The 23,562-nt window shown below is 42.2% G+C and overlaps 1 protein-coding gene and 1 pseudogene across 1 annotated transcript in view; one reads left to right on the top strand and one right to left on the bottom strand.

Annotated features, from left to right (window-relative positions):
• Nucleotides 1-23,562, top strand: part of LOC138242777 (zinc finger protein 271-like) — a 362,720-nt gene that overhangs the window by 134,488 nt on the left and 204,670 nt on the right. The window lies entirely within an intron of this gene.
• On the bottom strand, nucleotides 1,900-2,008 carry LOC138219209 (5S ribosomal RNA; annotated as a pseudogene).

Below are 23,562 nucleotides of genomic sequence, written 5' to 3'. Positions count from 1 at the left end.
CCATTAATGGGATACCAGTGCCTGGAAGTGGGGGAGGAGAGGTAAACACATCTCTATACATGGATGACGTCACCCTGCTCCTCTCTGACAATGCCTCAATTAGCAGAGCTCTGCAGTGCTGTGATCGTTTCTCTTTGGCTTCCTCTGCAAAAATTAACAAATCTAAGAGTGAGATTTTTTATCAGAACTGGAGGGAGCCAAAAGAAGGACATGATCTCAGCCTGCAAGAGAACAGAATTAAGGTGTATTTTGGAGAAGAGATGGGAACAGTAAATTGGCAGAACAAATTGCCAATCTTAAACAAAAAACTGATGCAATGGAAGGACCGAGACCTCACCATGACAGGGAAGGTGCTGGTCATCAAAGCCGAGCTCTTGCCTGTCTTGAATTTTCTGGCTTCTACCTTCCCAATCCCACACCGTGTTGCGGCGGTGCTGAGGAGATTGATGTTTCAATTTCTATGGGGTGGGAAGCAGGAAAGACTCAGAAGAGAAATAATGTACAGGCCGCTACTCTCAGGGGGGAAGTCAGTCCCAGATATTGCTATGAAGCTGCTGTGCATTTTCCTGGCCTCTGTGCTGAGAGGCTTTGCAACAGCGCCTGGAGAGTACCTGGACTTATTTTGCCAGGCTCTGGGTAGGTAGGGAGGTGTTCAGAGTGTGGGGTGTCAGACCCAAGCTGGATGTCACACTCTCTGACACATGCCCTGCAATTTATGGGACAGTTAAAAGTTTTGTAAGATCTCACCCAATTGGCCATATTCCCCTCCGAGATGTCAGCGTCCAAAAACTGGAAGATTTCATTGCACCCCAGAAGAATAGGCAGACCCATGTGAGCATTTTAACATCAGCCCAAACAAGGAAGGTGTGGAAACACTTCTCTAAGTTTCTGTGCAACATTCACAGAGACGTAGCCTGAAATGTCATCCACCAGTGCTTACCGGTGCGAACTTTCTTGTACCGTAGGGCCTCACCCCCAGCCCTCGCTGCGTTTGGGTGGGCTGCGGTGAGGAGGAGACTGTGACCCATCTCCTGTGGTCCTGCTTTTTTGCTAAGACCTTCTGGGCCCAGTTTGAACACTGGTTGCAAGTTCTCTCGCCCCAATTTTCCCTGACCGCTGCTTTCGTTATATACGGCATCTCTCCTGACAAACTTCCTCCTGACGTGTTTGCACGAAAGCAGAAAATCTGTGGGAAATAGAGGGCATAGGACAGTATCTCAAGATGCTTGTGGTTGTGGGGGACTGCGTTCGCACTCTCCCCTGATGTGCTTGGTCCAACATCAGATACAGAAGATTTACGACACCACGAATCATGTGCTTGCTAAAGGGTCCCAGTTTGAAAGGAATCGATGACGCTACTAGTTCTCTGTTTCTTTTACTTATAGGTCCAGAGAAGCAATTCAAGCTGGTTACACTACTCCTTCCGGACATTCATTCCCTTTTCAAAGTGAGTCTTTTTGCTGTAGTTTGCATTATTTAGGATGATTATCGAGATTAGCCTTTATTTGGTCATGGGGGGCCTCGGTACTGTATGCTAATTCTAAAGACAGTTTCACCCGTTTTCTGATTGCTAGGTTCTGTACCAGTACAGACATGTCAAACAGTGAATGGCTGTACCTCTATTGCATCCGTGCTCAATTAATGAAATCAGTAATAAGTGAATATATGTATAGTTATACATAAACAAGTGGTTTATTGACTGATCTTCATTTGCAGATTTAGAGGCAGCTTCGATATTCGTTTTACAAACTTTTTTTTTATATGTATGAGTCACACACAAAACATCTCAAAAATGAGGCTATAGATCACTTTTCTTGTAAGTGTTAAATGTCCATACTTCAGGGTTTCCTCCCAAAGCCTACGGCACCAATGGCGACCTCTGCTGGCTGAGAGAGCAAGAGCTTACAGCACCTGGTATTCCCAGGTGGTCTCCCATCCAAGTACTAATCAGACCTGACCCTGCTTAGCTTCTAAGATCAGACATGTTCAGGGTGGTGTGGCCATAAGCTAAAGCAATGGCACCTGACACGCTACTTGAAGCTGTTTGGCGGGGGTTCCGTGTCCCCTGAGCGGGATCGTTCATTTGCAATTCTTTGGAAAGGAGCTTCTTTCGAAATCAATGCGTGGCTGGATGTTCACAAATGTGCTCCCTTGTGTTGGCTTGTCCTGCACTGGATAAGGACAAACAGGTATCAGCTTGTTCCCTTCTCCCGCCCCTCTCTGTTTACAGTAGAACCTCCTGTCCTGACTGGAGGACCTCATCCAGCTGTGTCTGAAGAGATGCCAAAGTACCAGCTTGATCCACACCCCGGTACTTCTCTGTGTACAGTAGAGCCTCCTGTCCTGAATAGAGGAGCCCATCCAGCTGCGTCTGGAAAGAAGCCAGGGTATCAGCTTGTTCCCTCCTACCACCCCCCTCTGTGTACAGCAGAGCCTCCTGTCCTGACTTGAGGAGCTCACCCAGCTGTGCCTGGAGAGAAGCCAGGGTATCGGCTTGTTTCCCCCTCCCACCCCTCTCTGTGTACAGAAGAGGTTCCTGTCCTTACTGGAGGAGCTCACACAGCTGTGTCTGGAGAGAAGCCAGGGTATCGGCTTAATCCACACCCCCACCCCTCTCTGTGTACAGTAGAGCCTACTGTCCTGACTGGAGGAACTTAAAAGGCATCCTCTCACGAGGCACCAATAAATGTAGGTGTCTTGTGCATTTACCAGGACAATTATTAATTGTAGCAGTAAGTCACAAAATGATTCTTTGATGGTTATTAGAAGACCGACCCAGCAGGATAACTCAGCAACGCACATACACATGGATACTAATACACGAGAGTACATTTATTATTACATAAAATGTGCATAGATCTTATAGTGAGGGTTAGCAGAATACAAAAGGTATGTATTCAATCACAAAGAGTTACAAACCAAGATGGACATACATTCCATATATCATTCATTTAGACCGTTTTGTAAATGAACTTTGTTACAACTTGTACATTAGATACTCAAAAGCAAGTACATGACTCATAGGAATTAAATTGATATCAACTCAGGTTGAGGTAACAATTGAATTCTCGAGCTGTAATGCAGAATGTTGAATACTCGTCTGCTCTGTGGGGGTTCAGATCTCCCGCAGACGCAAAGAAGCAGTAGCAGGCTGTTGCTGCGTCCAATCGGTGCTCTCTGGCCCTCTCTGGCTCGGCCGGTGCCAGGCAGTGCTGGTTCGACTTGAGAGAAGAAGAAGAAGAGAGATTTCTGTTGCTGTGCGCTGCTGATGCTCTCTGAAGACCGGCTAGTTAGTGTTGGCTGAAACAAAGGAGAGATTGCACACAGAAAAGTGACTACAGATCCGAGCAAGTCGCACTCTTTAGACAGGAAGAAGACCGGTTCGTTCCTGATGTAGCGCTAGTCCTGAATACTGATATTCAGCTGTCCACAGCTCCGACCGTAGTTCACTCGTTGATCAGGTGAGCGTTCGCGGTGGGTTCACGAGGCTTGCTGCTGGGCTAACCTCGGGTGGATCCTTTGGTTATGGGCGGGCAACCTCCGTTCTTGACTCTTAGAACAAGGAAAAGTCCTGACACTCGGACACATTGGCGTTTACGTGACTGTCTGAGCTGAGTCTGAGGATGTCCAGGAGGAGCTGGAGTTTTACCTGGAGGTACTATGGTCGCTCATTGGTTGAAAGCTCCATGGGCATTCGAGAATCATTTTGTGACTTACTGCAACAATTAACAATTGGCCCAGTAAATGCACAAACCCCTACATTTATTGGTGCCTCGTGAGAGGATGCCTACATTTATTGGTGCCCAGTGTGAGGATGAGTAACCATGCACTCATCCTTGGGTGTAAACCACTTGGGATGAGACTCTCCCTTGGAATCTCCCAGACAGTGAGGCACCAGAGATGACCATTAATTAGGGTGGTTGATGTGTCTCAGCTTTGGGAATTGTTCCTTATCAGAACACTCTATCAGCTAGAAAAACACCTTAAATGTGAACCAAATGGAATGGCCTCTCTGTGTCCAGCACCACTTGAGACGAGGGAGAGAGAGACTGGCAAAGGAGCAGCAAACTCAAGCTACAACGGTCTCTGTCCTGTGTGAATGCGCTGGTGGACTATTAAGCTACTTGAGTGACTAAAACTCTTCCCACATTGACTACAGCTGAAAGGTCTCTCTCCTGTGTGAATGCGCTGGTGTGACTGTAAGTGGCTTTTCAGACTAAAACTCTTCCCACACTGATTGCAGCTGAACGGTCTCTCTCCTGTGTGAATGCGCTGGTGGGTTTTTAAACTACTTGACTGACTAAAACTCTTCCCACACTGATTGCAGCTGAACGGTCTCTCTCCTGTGTGAATGCGCTGGTGGGTTTTTAAGTGACTTGACTTACTAAAACTCTTCCCACACTGATTGCAGCTGAACGGTCTCTCTCCTGTGTGAATGCGCTGGTGGGTTTTTAAGTGACTTGACTTACTAAAACTCTTCCCACACTGACTGCAGCTGAACGGTCTCTCTCCTGTGTGAATGCGCTGGTGGGTAATTAAGTTACTTGACTGACTAAAACTCTTCCCACACTCACTGCAGCTGAATGGTCTCTCTCCTGTGTGAATGTGCTGATGTCGTTTTAAGAGGTGCGAGTGACTAAAACTCTTCCCACACTGACTACAGCTGAAAGGTCTCTCTCCTGTGTGAATGCGCTGGTGGGTTTTTAAGTGGCTTGACTGACTAAAACTCTTCCCACACTGACTACAGCTGAACGGTCTCTCTCCTGTGTGAAGGTGCTGATAGGGTTTTGAAATGCTAGACTGACAGAAACGCTGCTTCTCCCTGTGCCATAATGGCAGTTTGTCCACTCCATCTGAGCAAGGCCTTGAGTGATTCTTCTTCATCCCCTGATCGTGCTGGGGTCTCTTATTCTGCAAATGCTCCATGGAATGGCCTTGCTCTGTGTGATGAAACTGAGATTTGTTTTCATCATTATGTCCCTCAGTGTGCTGCACAGCACTGTGAATCATCTGGGGCTCCTTCTCCAGCTCTCTGAGGCTAAAACCGTCCAGTTCATTCAGTTGATCCTCTCTTTGCCCAAGAACAGACATACTCTCCAGTTCATTAAAACTTTCAACGATTTTCTCAGTAACCAGATTATTAAACCTGTGTGTAAAGTCATCAGATACTAAGGGATCATATGATTGTTTGAGACTCTGCAATGACAGTCTCTCCACTTGAACAGAACAAGGCCTAATTATTATCAAGCCCTGTAGGAGCTGCTGTTGCTCCTCCCTGTACTGACTCTTCTCAGTGTGCTGTGACTCAGTACTGTTCTCTTCACCAGGTACATCAGTCTGCTGCTCTGCAGGGTCAATCAACTTGGGCTCCATGTCCTGCTCTGTAAGATTTAAAACATCCAGTTTTTCACTGTGCTCTTGTATAGAGATGCAGCCCAGTTCATTACAGCCTTGTGTAATATTGATTGTGTCCAGATTATTAATATTCTCTGTAAAATCATCACATACTAAGAGCCCAGGTGTCTCACTCTCAGGCTCTGTCTTCATCATGGGCACAGAGTCCAGTGCCTCTTTCCCTTCTGCGGCAGTGACCTCTGTTTCCTGCATCAGCCTGTGCATCTCCACACTGTGCTGCAGTTCAAGAGGAGCCCTTTCCCCAGCTTCAATAAGAGCACTGGCCTCTGAATCTGTAAACACAAGACAAGACCTTTATAAGAATAAACTTTATTTTATAGTTTTATACCTTTAGAGGTGGCTTCTCAAAGCATTTTACAGAATGCCAACAACAAAAAATACACAAACTTAGCATGACGAGAATACACAGTTAGAGGAGACAGTAGACAGTGGTACTAAGTAAAGTAGGAACAGAGGGGTACAGAACAGTTAAATAAAGGCTCTTCTGAAGAAAATGTTTTTGAGTCTGGATTTGGAGTTTAGAGAAGGTGACTCTCTGATATCCTTGGGGAGAGAGTTCCAGAGCTTGGGGCATAAAATTAGAAGGCCCTGTCACCCATACAATGTAGACAGCCTTGGGGGACAGATAGGAGAACAGAATTAGAAGAGCGAAGATTGCAAGGTAGGGAGTAGGGTGATAATATCAGACCAGCATGGAGGTGTCAAGCCAAGCCAAGACAAGACATGGAGAGTCTTATAGGTGAGCAGGAGGATTTTTAAGCCGATATGAAACTTGACAGGAAGCCAGTGCAAGGACTCCGGGATAGGAGTAATGTGATCATTTGTACTAGACCTGGTCAGGATTCTGGCTGCTGAATTTTAGACATACTGCAGTTTGTTCAATGTGGATTTAGAAACCCCAGAGAGTAGAGCGTTACAGTAGTCAATTTGGGAGAAGACAAAAATTTTCAGTCAAAGTTAGTGATAACACAGGGCATAGTCGAGCAATATTTATGAGGTGAATGAAAGATGTTCTGACAACATGCTGCACATGTGGGTCGAACGTCAAATATCATCCCCAAGTTTTTCAATTTAGACTGAAGCTCAAGTACAAGACCATCTACAGATAGGGTTACACATTGGTTGTACAAAGTTGATGGGTGGTGCCAATAAGCATGACTTCAGTCTTGTCACAGTTAAAGGAAGGAAATTTTGAGTCACCCAAGTTTTTATATCGGGGATGCAAATTAATAGAATAGAGACAGCCACATCAGCGTCAGGTTTGGTATGGATGTATGTTTGAGTATCATCAGCATAGTAGTGTTGTAACAGAAAGAATAAGGTTCTGGATCCCGAGATGAAGTAAAACAGATTAGTTTATTGCATGCAAGGAACAATAAAGCCGAAGTCTTGTTTCCCGCAAGAAACAACAAAACCGAAGTATTGTTCCATGTGCCGGTACAAACTTTTAGGTTATATAGTCCTTCCTTGCTGCTTCGGACGTCAATCGGTGTTATGGTAAGGGGGGGGGGGGGGGGGTCATGGTATTTGGCCAGTTAAGAGGTCCTGGCCAAATGGTCAGTTTAAGATTATGCCCCCAGGGGGTTCCTTGCTCGCATCTGGAATCCTTATCAGTTAACCCCCTTTCCTGCCATAAACCCCTGTTGCTTAGAAGTCTAATTTTCAGGCAGAACTGACTTAAGTTATTAACCCTTTTTACATCTTGTCTCTTTCTTCAGTAGTGAAAGCTGAGGCCATGTGATCTTAAAAGCCTTAAACTACACACATGTATACTAGTACACTCACAATCAATTTGGGTTGTTTTAACATAGTGGAATAAGTGGGTATAAGGGCGTGTTCTGATTTAGCTCTGTCAGAAACATAACTACCATGTAAAAAGTAAGTCTACTGTAATAATATCACAATTACATTACATTTACATTAACAGTGCACTGAGAGAGAGAGAGGGGTTAATACAGACACACTGACTGGACACTACAGCACATTAACACTGCACTGAGAGAGGGATTAATACAGACACACTGACTGGACATAACAGTACATTAACACTGCACTGAGAAAGAGGGGTTAATAGATACATACTGACTGGACACTACAGCACATTAACATTGCTCTTAGAGAGAGAGGGGTTAATAGATACATACTGCCTGGACACTACAGTACTTTAACACTGCACTGAGAGAGGGGGGTTAATACTGACACTGACTGGACACTACAGGACATTAACACTGTACTGAGAGAGAGAGGTGAATACAGACACATTGATTGACTGGACACTACAGTACATTAACACTAGACTGAGACAGGGGGCTTATACAGACATGGACAAACTGAAACTTAGATCATATTACCACTGCACGGAGAGAGGGGTTAATACAGACACTGACTGGACACTACAGGACATAAAGTCTGCACTGACAGAGAAGGGTGAATACAGACACATTAACACTGCATTGAGAGAGGGCTTAACACAGGCACTGCGACTGGATAATACAGCACATTAACACTGCAACCAGAGAGAAGGATTAATACAGACACTCTAAGTCTACACTCTAGGCTCTAAGTCCCACACCTGAAGAAGGCTCCACAGCCGAAATGTTGTGTTTTCTTTCTTCTTTTGTTCAGCATGAAATAAACCTATTACTTGTTCCTAAATTAAAAATGGATGACTAGAAGGTGACTATGACAGACACTTTACTAAGACTATGACTAAATCAAAAACTGGAAACTAAATTAACACTGCAAACAAGTACACAGAAAAGTAACACTCAGAATTAACAACTTTTCTAAGCACGCATTACATTTGTTGGTATCATACACCTCTATTGACAGCAACAATCAGCATCGACCAGCAAATTCTTAATAACCACGTCAAGGTTTAAATGTGAAAACAGCATGTTGATTGGTCAAAGCCCAAGCACAGTCCCCAGTGTGCTGTTTATGGTTGAACTCTAGAAGCAGTGAATGGTTTAGAAAGTGAATTCAGAGGGAGACAGTCTGATACAGAACTGTTTAATTACAGAGAGGCTCCCAGGTGGATCAGAAAGAGGTAAGATGGTGATTCAGAAAAAAAAAACCAAAGAGGGGAAAAAAGGCAAAAAGGCACAGAGATAACCAGTGGGAGAAAATGAGATCGGGGATGATTTTCCACTAATTCATTACTTGATATGATAAGAGGGGAAAAGGGTTGTTCTGAATACACTTTACTGAAGATAACGCTAACACGAGTGAGTGACACTTATTAACAACAGCGGATTGAATCATAATAATAAATAAAAAACTTTATTCTATATAGCACCTTTAAAAGGGGCTTTTCAAAGCTCTTTACAGAGGGAAAAAAAGCTACACAGTAGGAGGAGGCAGCAGAATTAGGTACAGTGTTCGGGTACAGTGAGGTTTCAGAAAGGGCAATAAGGAGTTTGATTAAACAGATTGAGATCTAGATTGAGATGCTCATTGAAAAACTGGCCATCTGATAGTCAGATCTGTTTGAGTGGCAGGGTGAGATGGTGAGATTGCTTATGTTGCTCCTTGCAACTGCAGGATACAGGTCGGACCCAGTCTGGACACGACAATAAAAAGGCAAGACCCCCAACAAAAGCAAAGACCCAAACACACAAATGATCTGAACCTGATTCTTTAGAAAGCAGAGAGCATAGATTCTAAAATAACCCACAAATATCAAATTTAGTAAAATAACATTGAGGTGAATTGGTTAGAAACACCTTCTCCTGATTAGTGGGTGGATTCTGAGAATAAGCAGATAAATTGCCATTAATCTGGTAACATCAGGGTTAAGCTTTGAAGAGAGATTTAACTGCAGGTAACATTTACAAACATTTACAGGCAGCAAGGCAGTTGATCTCTTCTTTAGGTCTTTGTAGGAGTTATTTAAGAGCTGAATACTTAGCAACACCTTCTTTATAGATTGGGTAACTTGCATGCTGTATGTTTATTGTGTGTGTAGATTAGTGTGTGTATTGTCACTGTTAATAAATATTTGTTAGCCCAGTGTCTTACTTCTGCCTCTTTCTGTGTCAGCACAAAGAACACAAGTGCTTCTCAATCTTATTATTGCTCAGTTATATAGGGGTTATAGTCATTTCGTTTAATTGTTGATTCACCCTCTGGGCCATTTCAGGTTGTTCCTCTAATTTCAAAACCCCCTATTCGTAACAGCTGGTGTCACCAATTTTCTGTGATAAACTGGTATCCCGTCCATGGTGTATCCCACACTGTGCCACTTGCATGCTGGGATAGGCTCCGGCTCTACTGTACCACTGTACTGGGTAGAGCAGTGAATTCAACTGAGAGGAAATGACTGTATCTCTAGAAGACTCATACACCTTCTGCTTTGTGCTTAATCCAAAGAGGTCAGGAAGAGAACAGTGGACCTTGCAGTGCTGGTACTCAACAGTAAGAGCAGACAACACTGGCCAGACATTCAGCACAAAAACACCATGAGAAAAACCCAGGGAACAGAGTTTGTACTTTTAATTCCTTCCAAATCCACAACACTCCTTCTCCTCCAAGATCAATCAACACAGAAGAATCCCCAAACTTTAAACACCCCAATACACTGCACCTCACCAGAGACAATCCAATATTCACTTGCTCCTGCACCTCAAACCCCTGACCGCTGGAAAACATAAGAATGCATACAGCCATCGACTGATCGACCATTTTTATCCTGTTTACAATTTCACGGTTATTTCCAGATTTTATTTGCGTATGTAAATCCTAAATCACTGGAAACACGTTTGGCCAAGAATGTTAAAAATAAGGAAGATGTTCCAAAAATTAAAAAAAAAACGAAACAAGTAAGATACGAACGTTTTTCCGTAATGATTATGTAAATACAGTAGCTCATCATTTTTTTTTTATCTGAGTCATTGAATGATATGGAGTCAGTCTAAATTATGTGTTCTAAGCCCCGTTTCTGAAATAAAGATGTTTTCAGCACCATAATTAGAAAACAACAGTTCAGTACTGTACTGAGAGAGAGAGGGGTTTGTACAGACACACTGACTGGACACTCCAGTACATGAACACTGCACTGAGAGAGAGAGGGGTTCATACAGACACACTGACTGGACACTCCAGTACATGAACACTGCACTGAGAGAGAGGGGGGTTCATACAGACACACTGACTGGACACTCCAGTACATGAACACTGCACAGAGAGAGAGAGAGAGAGAGAGAGAGAGAGAGAGAGAGAGAGAGGGAGGGAGGGAGAGAGAGAGAGAGAGAGAGAGAGGGAGGGAGGGAGAGAGAGAGAGAGGGGGGGGGGGGTTAATACAGACACACTGACTGGACATTGCAGTATATGAAAACTACACTGAGAGTGAGAAGGGTCAATACAGACAAAGTGACTGACATAATAGTCCAAAGGAGTTAGTACAGACAGACCCTGGTGGACTGGAATGTTTAAACCTATCTATATAAATATTAAATCTAAAGATATAACACAATAATTATAATACAAATACAACATTTGTATTTTCCCGAATGACGTCGGATTGTACACTGATTCGGTGAAAGAATTATATTATAATACAAATACAGTATTATATACCGTGATAGATATATATATATATCATAATAACGTCGGATTACACACTGATTTAGAGAAACAAATGCTGAATATGAACGAGTTATTTTTATAACCGGCCAACAGTTCAGTTTCCAGTAAAGAATCCCGTTGCTACATCACACAAGACTTTCCGACTTCACTCTGTATCTCTCCACTATATTCTCACCAGTGAGGAAGTTAAAGATACTGGTTTTAAACACAGACACTCTGACTACATACAAGTCACCACACTGACCAGACAGCTCCAGTTTCGTGTTCAATTCTTCTTTTATTTCTGCAGTGACTTCACAGGGAAGCGGGTGTCCAACACGATCTGTCCCTCCCTGATCTCCTCCTGCTCCCGACTCCTTCTCCCACAGCTGCAATCTCACCTTCAGGCTCTCGTTTTCCTTCTTCAGCTGCACCATTTCACTCCCGACACTTTCTTCCATACACTGTGTGATTTTAAACACAGACCGTCTCGCCAGAGTCTGGGAGACGCTGCAGAGTTTGTTTTCAATCTCATCCTCAGAGTCAGACATCCTGTTTCGGAACACATGTGAAACTTCATACACGATCGATTTGAGCAAAACCTCCATGAAAGAGCGAAGTTCAGTTTCCAGATTGAACAGTAAAATTGCCATATTTAACCAAAGTTGATCACAAATACAGAGAGATTGCTGTGCTGATACTGAAATGACAAACACTAAAACTCCTACGCCCCTACGGGTCTATATTATTGCAAGGGTTTTAATTCACACCTGAAGCAGGAACTGGCGATCACTCCTACATCCTGCCACATGACGCACTTCATAGTGATTGTTGCTATGCACTTCACGTGAAGGACTTTCAGTATGTTGGATCTTGTTGAATATACAATGAAAAATAATGTAGCATTGTTTACAAATATATGTGCGTAAAATATACACATATATGTACACATACAAATATATATGTTGTATTTTCATATATTTCCAGATCCTTCGCCTGTATTGAAATAAATAACAGTACTTAAACGTGTATTGAAATAAAGAGATCAAACTTTGAATGTAATGGATTCATACAGTATCTAAACAATGTCTGCTAATAGACGGTAATGTGGACAATTCCTGTTGCCAATTGGTTGGATATCTCCAAGACATCCAAGAGATCAGGTATTGAAAATATTTTTTAAACAGAAAATGTGAAATGGAAAGTAGGTCAAAAGCCTTCTGATAACCTAAGTACACCATACTACATGTTCTGTGCATCCATTAGTTTTATGGGCTTTATGGGATTTAATTAATTAGACAAATTATATTTCTGATTACAATAGATAGTTTTATATCTCTATTCATAGTAAAGGTTGGTTTTATTATAATTTATAGTAATCCTTTGTTTCATTTTTTTTTCAGAAAAAAAGACTGCAATGTTGATGGAATAAGAAAAAAAGGTCCCTAAAAGACTGATTTGAATGAAGCATTTTTTATCCAAATTTAACATTTTGCAGCTCTCTGACAAACCAGCAGCATTCTGACAGACAGAGGAGTTGTAAACTGTCATTGTCTCAGTTGTCCAGAGGAGCAGAGTGACTGAGAGGTCAGAGCTGTTAGCTGGTATTGTCAGTGTGAGAACAGCTCTCCAGCTGTCTCATTGACTTCACACCACCTGAGTGCTGATGCTCTTTCTCTCCTGCTCGTCTCCTCTCCACTACCGTCTTTTGTTCTTTTGTTTGATTTATCAGCTGCCCCTCATACATGAAGGAGGCACCAAAGCCAAAACATTGTGTCTCTTTTCTTTTCACTATGGAATAAACCTTTACCTGCTCCTGTCTCATTCACTCTCTTTCTCACCTTGTCTGCAGTCTCACCTCCTGCTGCTCCATTGTCTGCAGTTTCTGTCCAGAGTTTCACCTCCTGCTGCTCCATTGTCAGAATGAATGATGAGTCACAGGACTGTTCTCACCTGTTAACACCCAGTAACATTTCTGCCCAGGTGGCAATTTAAATACCTGATTCTGTATTTTAATGTGTCTGTTTTGTGTTTAATGTCTTCACCCTGCTCTTTTTTGTAATGAAATTTATGTGCTTGAAGTTGTAAAACTCAAACCTTGGTTTACTATGTGATTTTAACATGATTTCTTGCTGTAATGTTCATCTGCATTTGATATGTTTATATTTCACTATATTTAATCATAATCATATGTACTCATACATAATCCATGTAGATAATGTAAAATAAATCTCATGTCACAGTAAAGGCCCACACAGTGAGAATTCTTGAAGAATAAAATCACACTGCACAACTTTGGGACATCACGTCCAAGTTTAGTGACAGCAACATTAGAGATTTTAAGCTAAGACATTTCAGATCACCTTTTTATTAAAAGTTCAAGCAAAATTGAATAACTTTGCAAGGAACATTTCAAAATCTCAATCAAATCCAGTACAATCCCAATGGATTAATCTGAATTTACTCTCTGCGATCCCGACAAGTTGGGAAACAATTTTATGGTTCTTACGGTAAGAAAAATAGCACGAGACCACACAGATTCTTTAATGCTTACATCATAATGTTATTAGACTAGGACACCAATGTGAATATGTGTTTGGGTTTCGATGAGCTGATTCTTGTTGAAGAATTGGTGATTTAAGATTAAAGAATCAGTAGTGTCGGAAAGCAGGAGCTCTGTTTCTCAGCGATCTTGAAGGCATGTCTATGTAGAGCACAGTGTGAAGATCTGTACTAAAGAACACCAAGTGCTTAATATGACATCTTTTACCATTGCAACTTTTCATCTCAGGTATACTTTTAGAAGGCATAGAAAGAATAGTTGTGTTGACACTCTCATCACACAGCAGAGTGGCGCATCTGACGCGTGCTGGGCCCATAACCCAGAAGTTGATGCAGCAAAACCCTTCTCTTCTATGGACGTTTTATGGAAGACTTAAGCACACCATCGGGTCAATGTAGAATAAGAAAAAAAACATAAACAAAGTCTCTTCGTATAAGTCCCGTTCTAAGTTTCTTGCTTTTGTGAGCAAACTTACCCAGATCTGCAATATTTTAAAATATATGGAATAATTAATTGGAAATAACTAAATTATCGACAATATCCAGTTATATACTTGGACAGACAAAAAAATGATTATGATATTACATATAACCACATACTTCATATCCTACAGATTAACATACTGACCAGAATAATTGAAAAGCTTTGATTCTGAACCCCTGCAGTTAGTGTTAATTAGAAAAACAAGTGCTGAAACCTGAGCATAAATTCAGCTGCTCTCCAGGTTTGTTCCACATGGTTTTTCGTTGCAATTGAGCTCAGAGCTGGAGATGATCTCTAGATAGAACCGTGTTAACTAGTCTGCAGCTGTGTGCTCCTTTCGAAACTTTGTTGCAATTGACTCAATGTGTGGTTCAATAGTTCTCAGGTGCAGTTCACTTACACAGAGGACATGTTTTGGGTTGTAAAACCCAAAACAGTAGCAGCAGTTAGAAGTTTGCTGTGCTTCCAGGATCATTTTCAGCCTTATAAACTGGTTATCACACTGCTGATCACTATATTAAGCAGTTAATAGCCTGGAGCTGTTTAGACTGCTCTTGTCATTTCTTTTAATAAGAAGCACCGAACAATTTTAGAAAGCTTTTCAAGTTCTGACATAAATTTGTTTATTTCTGGCTATCAAATGAGAGACTCCAGAATATTAAAAAGTGCTTTGACCTTTAAGTCGGGGTTTTACAAACTAGGGTACTGAGGGAGTGCCCATACATGCTCTGCAATGGGGAAGAAATCGAAATTCTCATCTGTGCTGTGAAGGAGATTCTCAAATGCTTCCATCATATTGCTTTCATGCTAGGATACAAGTGTGTATAAATGTTTGGTTTTCACTGATTCTTGTTGAAGAATTGGGGATTTACGGTGAAAGAATCAGTATCCTCGGAATGCAGAAGCTTTGTTTCTCAGCAATCGTAAGGATCCCGAAGACAGGTCTATATAGAGCAGTGTGATGATTTGTATTAAAAAGACAATGTCAGCAATTCAAAGCATGTAGGCAGCATGAATAAAACAATGCAGAGCTCAGTAAAAACAATCTGAAGCCTTAATTCCCTTCATATCCCGAGCAGTGCATTCTGACACGGTGGCTGTGTAGAAGAAAATGAGAAATGCCAAACTTTACCCACCTCATTGCGGTTACTGCTACTCCTGCGTCAGTAGCTTTAAGATTCTCCTGACATCCGATTGTCTTGCATCTAACATTAAGAGGATTTCTCTGCTGGCCACGAGACACGAACTGGCAACTTTCCAGCCACAGGCACAGATCCCTACCCACCACACCACCCCATATACTATGGATGGTACTACTGCGCTGAGCTCACTCTGGTGCAGTTCAGCAATGTGAGAGGAAGGGCAGTAACGCAATGGATAACGCATATCAGAAGATTGTAGGTTCATCTCCTGCTTGACTCGTGTTGGCTCCTCAGTAATAAATGTCCTCTGTGTAAGTGAACTGCACCTGAGAGCTATAGAACCACACATTGGGTCAATTGCAACAAAGTTTCGAAAGGAGCACACAGCTGTGGACTAGTTAACACGGTTCTATCTAGAGATCATCTCCAGCTCTGAGCTCAATTTCAACGAAAAACCATGTGGAACAAACCTGGAGAGCAGCTGAATTTATGCTCAGGTTTCAGCACTGTTGTTTTTTCTAATTAACATTAACTGCAGGGATTCAGAATCAAAACTTTTCAATTATTCTGATCAATGTGTTAATATGTAGGTCATAATTGTTATTTTTTCTGTCTCGTTCAAGTATATAACTGGAAATCGATAATTTAATTTAGTTATTTCCAATTCAACAATGTTAAATATTTTAAAATATTGCAGATCTGGGTAAGTTTGCTCTCTAAAGCAGGAAAGATAGAACAGGACTTAACTTCCACATTCAATTTATTGGTGATTCTTTGTTACGCACTGAACCTTTTTATTTTTAGCTTAAACAGAGAAAGCTATAAAGGGTCCTGAATCAAGTGTTCAGAATCATGCGGATCAGAAAATTGTAGATCTGACTCCTGCCTGGCTTGTCAATCAGGCTCCTGTCACGATCGCTAACCCCTCCTCTTAAGGGAGCTCCAGCCCTTCCTCGTTCCTTCCCATTGTCTGCACTTGTTCCCTATTCCCGTTCCCCCTTAAAAGCCAGACGCTGACCTCACTCCTGGCTTCTCATTGATTTCCGTGTCGTGAGAGCCCGGGGTCCTGCTGCATCTGGCTCCGTTATGGTTTTAGTTTCCTGGTCCTGATTCCCTGCCCCGCCGGTCCCGACCCGGTTCTGGTTTTAACTACGGATGGATCCCCTGGTCTTGGACTAAACCTCTCGTCTTGGATTCCTCCTCTGGATTTACCCTTGGATTGTTCGCCCTGGATTCACTCCCCCCGGACACTAGCACTGCATGGACACGCCCCCCTGTCTCCCGACCGACTCCTGCATGATATTTTTCCCCTTGTGTCTTCACTATTCTGGATTGCGTCGTCCGCATAGGGCCCGGAAAGAACTGTTCGTGACAGAATGAGAAGCCAACACCCGGGCCCCGCGGACGGCGTATTGGTACCTGGACTCCATCCTTTTTATTTTTGTTCTGTTTAGGGCTTCGGAGCCGCCCTGGAAAGGAGGGGCGTACTGTCACGATCGCTAACCCCTCCTCTTAAGGGAGCTCCAGCCCTTCCTCGTTCCTTCCCATTGTCTGCACCTGTTCCCTATTCCCGTTCCCCCTTAAAAGCCAGACGCTGACCTCACTCCTGGCTTCTCAATGATTTCCGTGTCGTGAGAGCCCGGGGTCCTGCTGCGTCTGGCTCCGTTATGGTTTTAGTTTCCTGGTCCTGATTCCCTGCCCCGCCGGTCCTGACCCGGTTCTGGTTTTAACTACGGATGGATCCCCTGGTCTTGGACTAAACCTCTCGTCTTGGATTCCTCCTCTGGATTTACCCTTGGATTGTTCGCCCTGGATTCACTCCCCCCGGACACTAGCACTGCATGGACACGCCCCCCTGTCTCCTGACCGACTCCTGCATGATATTTTTCCCCTTGTGTCTTCACTATTCTGGATTGCGTCGTCCGCATAGGGCCCGAAAAGAACTGTTCGTGACATACGCATGCTGACGCAGCTACTCACCTGATATTTAACATTCCTATAATCACAACTATGAATGTCCACTGTGGGTATTTTTTCCATGATTATTTATTCTGTCATTGAAGCATATTTTACCTCATACCGAAGTGTCATAATCACTGAAAAAATAGAAAATGATAAATCACTATGAATTGCATTTAGCCTGTTCTGATCTAGATATTCTATATACTTTAACATGCCATGTTCACAATGTCAAAACTCAGAAATGCAACAGTGAAGTGTTGTAATTACAAATATACATAGTGTTGGAATATTGAGATGTTTTGGTAATGAGGAAGGAGAGACATGCCATGTTCACAGGGTCATATTTAAAAAAATGGTACAGTACAATTTCTTGTACTTCAGGATTAAGAGAGCCTGTTACATTGTGTCTCACACCTCAGTGTCAGAATTTTGAGATGTTTTTATAACCAGGGGGTAGGTTTATAGCAATAAACAGAAAGTGCCATCACCCTTTGCTCATCCTCGGTTAACTATATATTATCATATGCCATGTTCTAAATGTCCCATTTATATTAAAATTTCTTGTAAAATGCAAGATTTTAAGACTTTTTATGATCAGAAGGCAAGGTTGTGGTAAATATGCAGAAAGTGCCTGTGAACTTATGTTTTGCCTTTGTTTTTTTTACTTATTGTGTTTGTGTTATTGTGAGTTTTGAAAATTGGTTTACAATTTTCTGAAATGTGTTTCACACAAAAATGCTATTTGGATAGTCACAACTTACATATTCCCCTTTACTGAGAATAAGTATAGTAATCCATCCCGATTAGTACTTTTAAAAATTACTGTAGAGAGCCATCTACAGGCGATAGGTGGCATAACATCACAGCAGCAGCATTTAAGGCAGAAGAAGAAGCTGGCGAATAAGAACCCATCTTCAGCCTCGTTAATGCAATACTATTGGGTGAAGTGGAAAAATATTTCTTGCTTTGAATCCTAACATTTTTATAGGAGGTGTTCTAGTACTTCTTGCCTCAGATAAAACTGCCAATACATCACTTATTTCTACTCCATCAATAGCAGCAGTGTTATCGGTACTGAGTCCTAAATGTATGTCCTGTCATCATATAAAATGTTGAAAGTTTCAACTGCATTCAACTGATCAAATTTCTCTTCGATGACTGTTATAATGTTATCCAAAATACATCCAAAACAAATTTGCACTGTTTTTTTTATCCAGAAGAGCATCATGAGACTCAAAACATACCTGTTTTTTCTTCTTTCCAGGAGGAAGGATTGTTCAGATGCAAGCATTGGTCCAAAATCAATGTGCTCTCCTATCGCTGTTGCTTCTTTAAATCCTTCATTTGAACGTCAATATTGAGGGATGATATCATACACATTTTGGTTTTCTTTTAAAGCAATTTTCTTAAAATATGAGCCTCTGTTATAGTTGTCTTGGAAGTTTCGCAAGGTATAATAGACCCCCTTGTGCCCTCAGCTAAAATATGATCAAATACAACAAAATTAATTTACACAGAACAGCATTTATGGTTGCATGTATATTAAAATTAAGATAAATATACAAAAGTATTAAAAAAAACAAATGTACAGTCCTAACATAATCATGCTGTCCAACTGTCTTTTTTGCTTGTCAAGTTCTCCAACAAATCTGTGTCGTAATTTTAAATATTCTAACTAAGGGTGCAACAAGAGCATACATGAATTCTTCTGCCAGCCGTTTGAAGATCAAAGTCCATGGCTGAATATGATGTCCTTGAATGTTGGTCATTATTGGCCATTCCCAGTGATATTGACTTATGTACTTCATTGTTTAACAAAAACATTCACATTTCCTGCAAATATCAAGTGGGTTAAGGTTTTGCTAAGAAATCCAAATAAGTAGAGATGAGGTTTACATTGCAATAATGAGAAGTGTATTTCTGGGAGGGCTCAAACCACTAACCTTTCAATTAACAGAGACTCATGTGTGTCCCTTTTCTCCATTTGCAAGCCTGCAATATACAAGGCAAGATTTGTATTTCATCATACACAAGCTGTATGAATTTCATGAAAAGAAAGTTGTTCCAGAAAGAAAATGAAAACTTGCATTAAACAAAATCAAGCTGCACGTAATCATCCATAGTGATACATTTTGTAAGACAAGACAGGAAGAAAGGCACTGCTGGGATTTGAACTCAGGATCTTTTGTTTAAAAGGAAAGCATGGTAACCAAATCAGCAAAAGTGCATCAACACCATGTCTGACTCAGTGATTGCAGCTGACTGTCGCTGGAGGACAGTTCATTGTGAACAAGTCAGCCTACATAACAAGGGGGAAGAGACTGACCTCTGTGATGCAGTATCGACAAATACTAACCTTCTGTCCAACTGTTCTCTGCTGCATTCTGGATTAGCAGGTAAATATTGGTTTCCATGAATGTGTAGGGTTTTGTGTATTTACTGGGACAATTATTAATTGTAGTAGTAAGTCACAAAATGATTCTTTGATGGCTATTAGAAAACCGACCTTGCGGGATAACTCAGCAACGCACACACACAGATACTAATACACTTATTAATACGTAAAATGTGCATATAAACATAACAGATCTTAAGAGTGTGGGTTAGCAGAATACAAAAGGTATATATTAAATCACGAAGAGTTCCAAACCAAGAGGGACATACATTCAGTATACCATTCTTTTAGACTGTTTCGTAAATGAACTGGGATTACAACTTCTACACTAGATACTCAAAAGCAAGTACATCACTCATAGGTATTAGATTGATATCAATGGTGGTTGAGGTAACAATTGAATTCTCGAGCTGTAATGCAGAATGTTTAATACTCATCCAATCTATGTGGATTCAGATCTCCCGCGGACACAAAGAAGCAGTGGCAGGCTGTTACTGTGTCCAATCGGCACTCTCTGGCTCGGTGCCAGGCAGTGGCCAGTGCGGCTGGCGAGAAGGAGAAGAGGGAGAAATTCCTGCTGAGATGCGCTGCTGATGCTCTTTGAAGACCGGCTAGTTAATGTTGGTTGAAACTAGCAGAGCTTGTGCATATGGAAAGTGACTGAGGGTCCAAGCAAGTCACACTCTTTAGATGGGAAGAAGACCAGTTCTGAATCCTGAGATTCAGCTGTCGACTGTTCCGACCATAGTTCACTCATTGATCAGCCGAGCTTTGGCGGTGGAGTACCGGCGGTTCATGAGGCTTGCTGCTGGGCTAACCTCGGGCCGATCCTTTTGTTATGTGCGGGCAACCTCCGTTCTCGACTCTTAGAACAAAGTAAAGTCCCGGCACTCGGACACACTGGCCATCACGTGATTGTCCGAGCTGAGTCTGAGAACGTCCTGGAGGGGCCTCTTCTGGGCGTTGTGTTTTATCTGGAGGAACTACGGTAGTTCATTGGTTTTAAGTTCCACGGGCATTCAAGACCCACGTTGGGTTACCCTGCCCTACCAGTTCCTGATTGCCTGATTGAGGTGGAGGATGAGTAACAATGCACTTTGACCTTAGGGTTGTAAACCTTGGGATGAGCCCCATAGAATCTCCCAGACAGTAAGGCGCCAGAGATGACCATTTATTAGGGTGCCTGGTGAATCTCAGCCTTGGGAGCTGTTCCTTATCAGGAAACTCTATCAGCTAGAAAAACACCTTAAATGTGAACTAGATGGAATGGCCTCTCTGTATCCAGCTCCACTGAGATGAGGGAGAGAGGGACTGGCAAGGGAGCAGCAAACTTAATTCCCGTATTTTAAATAAGCCTTGCCGCTACAGAAGTGTCCTTAGAAGAAAAACATCTTCTATGATAGTGGTACAGTCCATCCCGCCCCTCCTATAGCCTTTCAAAGAGAAAAAAAATTGAAAACAAAGTATGTCTATGTGTGGTAATCAACCAAGTCTTACAAACATTCTAAACCCTTCCACCTCCTTTCATTGCAAATGATTTGTACATGTTAGAAGGTTAATTTTGGCTTCTGATATTATGGTGGATTAAGAGTCCTGGAATCTTTGTAGAAGGACAAAGATGAAAGAAAGGGCAGTGTAATCATGGCCAAGAGAAGGCAAATGTTGGACTATCTGCTTGGATTGAATGGAGCAAAACGTAGGCAACTCCTTGAGCAGAACCTGCTTCATCCTTCAGACTGGGGTTTCTGAAGATCTGTACATTTGAACTTTCAAAGTGACTAAAGTAAAGGAGTCTTCCCTTTTTACCACATAATTCCCACAGATCAACACTAACAGAGAGTCTAATTCCAGCCAGGATTCAATCACTGTCTCTCAGGCATCCCAGCAGTGGATTTCATGACTTCAGAAAGCCATCTTCACCAGTGGAGAACTCAATGCTCTGAGGTTTACTGGCAGAGTCTCACACTGGGTAATGTTAGATGTTGATAAATAATGTCCTATGGAATTCTACTATTGATAAATCCTACCATGGAACTGTGATGTGTCCTGAAAAAAATCTACTATGATAGTGGTACAGTCCAGCACAGCCTTTAAAATAGAAAAGAAAACCGGACAGCAACAAAGTAAGTCTGTGGTGTAATCAACTAGGTCTTGCAAACATACTTAACCTCTTCCAGCTACCAACATTACAAATGCTGTTTACACATTAGATGGTTATTTTTGGCTTCTGATATTATGGTGGAAAAAGAGCCCTGGAATCTTCGTAGAAGGACAAAAGACGGAAAGAAAGGGCAGTGTAACCATGGCCAAGAGAAGGGAAATGTTGGAGAGATCTCATTCACTTTTTATCATTGTTTTTCCAGCCCAACAAAGATCAACATATATGAGCAGGCGTCCTGTGTCAAATCCAATCTGCCTTCCTTACAAGCATACAGGAATGTCAGTGAATTAAATATTGACATATGAAAATACACAAAAATATGCAATCACAAATATCCAGTTTGAGCAAATATAAGACAATAACAAAGTACCACAAACTACCAGGCATCTAGTACATTACCAGTTCAGGTGGGGAGCTGCGTCAGCATGTGTAGGCTTCAAAGGAACAAGTAATAGCTCTATTCCATGCTTAAAAGAGAAGAAAGAAAACACAACATTTCAGCCGTGGAGCCCTCACACCTGAAGAAGGCTCAACAGCTGAAACGTTGTGTTTTCTTTCCTCTCTTTTCATATAGTGTCATTAGCCTTTTAACAGTTCCTGTCAAAATAAAATAGAAATGGATAACATTCTAGAGAGAGTTTGAAATACCAAGGTACAATTTAAACCATATTTCTTCCACTACAACCACAATATTTTGGAGAGATTGTTGAACCTCACTGTTCTGACATGTCCGTTAGCCTCCGTCCTGCTTCAGCAATGAATGTGGCGGGGCACATTCTGAGGGAGATGAGGTCAATCAGGTGGCAGGAAAACCACGCTATGCTTTTTTTTTGAAATCCTGAAAAGGACAGAGGGGCCATCTATATGTGTGCAGCTGGATATGTAATTGCAGTTGGCGTAGCAAATTCTGCTGAAGCCCCACTGCCTGGTGTGGACAGTAGCTGTGCATGTTGCAGCAGAATTGTGCATGCGAGATCAAGGGGGCATGTCATGTGTTAGAACACTTCACTCCCTTCAGTAGCGCATGATTCCCTGAGTTCTTTAGATAACCTGTGGACCGATCTTTCATGATGAAGAATTCCTTAAGAAGAATAGATCTCGGCCCACCATCCCAATGCCTCCATCTCACAACAACAACCTCCCACTGCCCTTAGTCTGCAAGGCAGTCCTTTCAAGTGTGATGACGATGCCCGGACCTTCGTTGCCTATTGTACGAGCTGAACTTTTGTGCTCATCAATTCAACGCTCTTTCCATCAACTCATCTTGTCTTTTGACGCTTCGTGTTTTGCGCTCCTTTGCCTATCGGCATATCGGGTGACTGCAAACACTGAAGTTTTTGCTTATGGAGTGTGGAACATTGTTTTGAAGTGATGGCTGTTCTGTCATGTTGACGCTGAGTGAATCTTTCTTTGGCAACATGGGCAGGCTGACAGCAGTGCGAGCGAAAGTAATGGCAAATTTCTTGACTTATTTCTGAATGTGAATGTTCTTTAGAAAAGGGATGTGGCGTTGCTTTTCCCCTTGGAAAGGTCACACATTCCAGACGTGGTTATGAGCGAACAGTTGCCGCAAGTGTTTGAAAAGAGCAAGAGAGGAAGCAGCCCTGCCCCGTGTGAGGATCAAACTCAGGACCTTCAGATGATGAGACTGACGCACTACCATTTACGCCAACAAGCCCAGCTGCAGTACATACACCGGAAAGTTTGCCTCACATGGATTTCAGTCGCCCGTTCCCTAATCTTTATACGCCCTCTGCTGGATGTTGCATTTGCCTTTTGATCTCACCGATACTTTTTTGGTCTGTTTCTGTTGCGAGTCCGTCTTTCAGATCTCACCTAGCACAAGTCTCTCTGGCTGAAGTGGCCTCTCTGCTTC

This window comes from Lepisosteus oculatus, chromosome 14, assembly GCF_040954835.1.
Source record: "Lepisosteus oculatus isolate fLepOcu1 chromosome 14, fLepOcu1.hap2, whole genome shotgun sequence".
NCBI classification, from domain to species: domain Eukaryota; kingdom Metazoa; phylum Chordata; class Actinopteri; order Semionotiformes; family Lepisosteidae; genus Lepisosteus; species Lepisosteus oculatus.
The sequence above is the reverse complement of the archived record's forward strand: the minus strand, read 5'-3'. Positions and strand labels throughout refer to the sequence as shown.